Source organism: Megalops cyprinoides, chromosome 21 (genome assembly GCF_013368585.1).
Source record: "Megalops cyprinoides isolate fMegCyp1 chromosome 21, fMegCyp1.pri, whole genome shotgun sequence".
NCBI lineage: Eukaryota > Metazoa > Chordata > Actinopteri > Elopiformes > Megalopidae > Megalops > Megalops cyprinoides.
Window position 1 is genome coordinate 2220001 of NC_050603.1, and position 5189 is coordinate 2225189.

Here is a 5189-nt window from a genome sequence, read left to right on the forward strand (position 1 = left end):
CACACCAACCAACCTAAGTGCTCATTTACTTTGACTTCGCACTATGTTGATTCTAATGCTGGGAACCATTGAGCAATCTTAAAACCCCAGACCTTAATGTCTTAGTAAAGTGCTTTAGTTTTGGAGGAGGTCGGGGGTGGGGGGGTTTTGTGAATTGCAACACATGTAAACCAGCAGAGGAAATGAGTTGTTTCATTCTGAAAACACAGCTCCAAGGTGGCCTTATGATAGCGTTTAGCCCGGTTGGCGTGTCGGCCAGAACCGCACGCTGCATCTGGAAAACGCAGAAAGGAACAGCCTTGTAAAAGTGACACAGGGGAACCAGAGAATTGTGCAGAGGCTTTTGTATTTATCCTTGGTGGGAAGCAGGAATCAGCAGTGTGTGTATAAGACAGAAGTGAATGGAGCTTTGGGCTGGAGTAGGCGTAGGACTGTGAGTATTGTAACGGGTGGAGCAGGCATCAGCAGAGTGTGTGTACAAGACAGAAATGCATGGAGCTTTGGGCTGGCGTAGGTGCAGGACTGTGAGTACTCTTTTCAGGAGCAGCAGGGGCTGGATGTGCCCCAGGGAACTCAGGGGTGTGGCAGGGAGGGACGTCCCCGAGCTTCCTGCTGTAGCTCTGAGGGCGCCCGTTAGCATGTGACGCTGGGGTGCAGGGGTGCCCCCGTTTGACACGTTCGCAAAACGCTGTCGACTCCTTTACTCCAAAACACCATCTGCTGTGTTATTACTCTGTTTCACTGTTTGAAAGACACACATGTACTTACACACACTCAATTACGACCTCTCAAGGAGCTTTTACGCTGTTCACATTTTGCATTCTCATTTGTACACTTGCCTGGATGTTTCCTGAAGGAATTCACACCAAGCATCCTGCTGAAGGATGCAGTGCCAGGGTCCCACCCACGACCCATTTCCTGAACCACTACACATTATTACACCTTACATTACATTTCATCACCACACATTTAATGTGAAACGCAGCTGCCATGGTCACTGTGCAAGTCTCTGAGTCTCACACAGCGCCAGGTGACAGAGACTCCACAGAGGATCCTCCACACATCCTGTCCCTCCAGCCTCATGGTATAAACCCCTGTACCTCTTGCTAATGCCGTCCTGCTTGCATAATGACTGTGGCCCCCAGGGTAAGAGCACCAGTGATGAGAAAACAGCTAACATGGCCTCTCTCTGGGGTTAGCGCCCCTTCGATCTGGCCCACGCCGATGTTTGCTCTGATATGGATTTCAGTTGAGGCCTGGAGGGACTCTGAATGCACAGATTTCCATTCTGACCTAACGTGACAGGACTTACGCAACTTCTGTGTTCACATGGAGTTCTGCCAGTCATGTGTGAAAAAGCACAGTGGACACAAGTTTGCTGAGCAACAATTACTTTGTGTGTGTGTGCGTGCGTGCGTGCATGCGTGTGTGCGTTTATGTGAGGGAGGTGGGGAGGCAGGCCTGGCCCGGATGTTGATTGACAGACACTCTCACACCCCTCCCGCTCACACAGACACACAGCGTCTCTGCAGGGGACAGAGGGGTGTGTGTGCCTCTGCATACACACTGAGGAAGCAAAGCAGGAGCTCATCCCCAGGTGAGAATCACAGGTGATTAACACCTCCACACGCTGCCCTTCCTTATCACTCTAACCTAACAACCGAGGAACAGCTCTGTATAAACACACTGCTCTCAGACTCACCAGACAGAGTGCTTCAAGGGTCAACAAGCACTTCTGTTTTAAAACACAGCCCCCCTGCACCCCACCCTCCTTTCAGCAGTTTAAGATCAGATGAGGCTCTGATGCCGAAGAGCTACAGACACTCCAGCAGCATGGAGCTCAATGTGCTGCCTCATCTCTCCTGTGATACTCCGTATCGGTGCACTTGCTCTTGCGGCTTCTGGGACCTGCACCACAGAACCATATGAATATTACTACTATGGCCCTTCTGGATAAGTATCTACCAAATAAATACTAAATATTAATCATAGTAATAGAGACACTAGTATTCGAAAGATGCAGTACCACCATGAAAAGATATCAATACAATGCTGTATGTGTGACAGTGTAGCATAGTGGTAGGGAGCAAGGCTTGTAATCAAGGGGTTGCTGGTTCAGTTCCCTACTGGGGCACTGCTGTTGTACCCTTGGGCAAGGTACCCAAAATCACCTCAGTAAATACCGAACTGTATAAATGGACAACATGTAAAAATTGCAGCTTATGTAAGCCAATCTGGATATGATTGACCGCTAAATGACAGTAGTTTAATGTAATATTGGCTTGGTAATTCAGAAAAGTCAATAGGTAAGTTCTTACTTGTATTACTTTATTTTATCGGGTGGTCTGTTCCAAGTGTAAAAGGGATCAGTGAATCTGTTCCAGACCCAAAGCGGCCTGCATGGATGTTCCTCTCTCTCCCGTTGCATAAGCGTTTGAGTCATTTCCCATTTTGGCACATGCTTTGCCCCTTGATTTACGCTGGAGTCCGTGCCAAGCGGACCCACCTGTGTTGTTTTAAGATAGGAAACTCTGTTCCTCGGCCCCCAGAGGATGGTGTCACACGCAGAGCATGACGATCTTCACGGCCTTATTCACGCAGAAAATAAATCACCACTGGATTTGGCAAAGGGAAGGGCTTCTGACGAACCCTAACCCAATCAAAGGTCTTAAAACTTTTTATTTAGTGGTAAATTTCATTCATTTTAGAGCGGGACATTTGTTTTGACCTCTTGGGTGGGAACGGGCGTCGGCTAATATTTTAAGTGTTTGACGAGTCTGTAAGCAGCTGACATATTTTACCCAGTTCAGACACTCACTGCTCCACTGATTCAGCAGTAAGCAGAATATGGTGCCTCTAAATGCACTGCAAACATTTGGGAACTTTATCTGCTTCCTGTTCAGTGCTTAAGTAAGGCATCTACAAATTACTTCTGGGAAGGTGAAAGCACCCCTCCCATTCCAACTGAGTACATGGGGTTACACTGAAGCATGACCTCTCTCCTACTCTCTCTCTCTCTCTCTCTCTCCACCAGCTGTTTTCAGGTTCTCTCTCCCCCTCTCTCCCTTCTCCAGCTGCTCCCCTTCTCTCTGTCCCTCCCTCTCTCTCCTGCTCTTCTTCTCTTTCCCTTTTTCTCTCTCTCTCTCTCTCCCTGCTCCACCTGCTCTCCTTCTCTCTCTCCCCTCTCTCTCCTGCCCTCCCTCCCTCTCTCTTTCTCTCTATCCCCCCCCTTCTCCCCTCTCTCTCCTGCCCTCCCTCTCTCCCTCTCTCTCTCTCTGTCCCCCCCTCTGTCTCCCTCTCTCCTTCTCTCCCCTGCAGTCCATCTCTCTCTCCCTGCTCCAGTTTCATGTTCTCTCTCTGTCCCGCAGAACAATGGAGGCGCCTGCTTGTTTTGTTTTGTTTTGTCCAGCAGGAAATGGCCGGCGCATCCTGCCTTTGGAGGATCTGAACTGCGGGCCTCTTCCACACCCGAGTAACACCAGGGAGGAGTGCTTCCAGCCAACACGGAGCAGGAGTACATTTCAATCAACACTGAGACGGGGCAGGGAGCAGGGAGGGGCGGGGGAGTGTGGATGGCTCAACGACTGCTGTCTGGCAGTTAAAGAGGCCCACCGCCCTGACAGGAGGGTACAGCTGCAGCCTCTCACAGCCTCACATCTCTCACCTTGGACATCTTGTCTCTTTCACACTGCTTGTCTCTGCTTTGTCCTCTTACGTAGTCCTCTAATCTCTTTTAGAATGTCTGACCCCCTTTTGCAGATTCAGATTCCTTTTACCTCTTCCTGTCACACCTGAAATGGTTGCAATGCATTATGGGTACTGAGTAAGGCACCCCACAACCACCCCTGTTTTTTTTCTGCCAGCACTAGCTAAGCTCTCAGCTGGAGACAGTTTGGTGGAAACAGATAACCCCTCTGCCCCTGAGGAAGAGGCAGGAAAGCCATCACTCATTTAAATCAGAACCCCCTCTGATTCCTCCAGAGCTCCCGGGGCGGGAGCCGTGTTTGGAGAAGCGATTCCGAAACCGCGACACAGAAGGCGGGGATACAGAGTGTTTATGAATGTTTATGGAGAGCCTTTGTGATAAGATTGAACCGTTGCGTAACTGGAATAGTGCGTGTCGGCTCCGTGCTTCGAGAGGAATCGATTTCCTTATCTGTGGCAGGATGTGTTCAGTGATGTAACAGCGACAGAAGAGTGCCATCAAACAGCTCTCTCTCTCTGAACCACGGTCCCGGGGGCTCGTTTAGGGTTTTTAGGACGCAACAGACAGGACAAAGGGCAGATGTGATGATGAGGACAGGTTAGGCGGAGACCTTGTGGTTCTCGAGTGCCTCAAAACTGAAGTAAAATGGTGGCTAGCTCAACATTGTTTGATTGGTTGTCTTGTTATTTTCATTTCAGAAAATTTCATTTTGAGCCAATTAACATCTAGGTAGACTGCTTGAACTTAAAAATGCATCTATTGCTTTGTCACCCTGTCCTACAAAACCGGTAGGACTGGTGAGTAAGATGAGTAAGATGCTCCAGCACCTATTTTTTCAATACTATTTGACCTAGCCTGTCCCATGTACCAGCTGGCCATGTTAGCCTTTACCTGAGTACCTCACACAGCTTTCTTCAGAGCAATTTGCCAAAGTGATATTTTGATCACCAAACACAGAATATTCCTCCAGTTCACTCCCTGGGACTAACAGAAAATTTCCTCTCTCTCACTCTCGGACATATACCAGCTCTCTGGGCCTCTGGATAAGGGCACCACTGAGTGCCCTCATGAATATAAAAATAACAGTCTTGGTTAAATACTCTGACCGTTCAGGATGTGGAGGAGGAACCCCTCTATAATGTCATCGATGGCCCACCTCTCCTGAGGGGGGCGGGGAAGCGTTTACATCATTAGGACGGTCTCTAAAAGCACAGTATGTTATAGATTTGTTTGCTCAGGGAGGCCCCCACTTCCCTGACCCCGCCCACCTCCAGAACACATCTGACACACCACTCCTACATGTGACCGCCTCGATCGGACGTGATGGTGATTGGTCGTAAATCCATAAAGCTGCCACCCTTTTTCTGATTCCCACCTACATCTCTGTGACTCATTCACAGGCGTGTGGCACGAGGGAAGTGTTTGAATAAGGCACGACCTTCGACCTGTTAGAGGACATTCCCTGCTCCCATTTATGATGGTA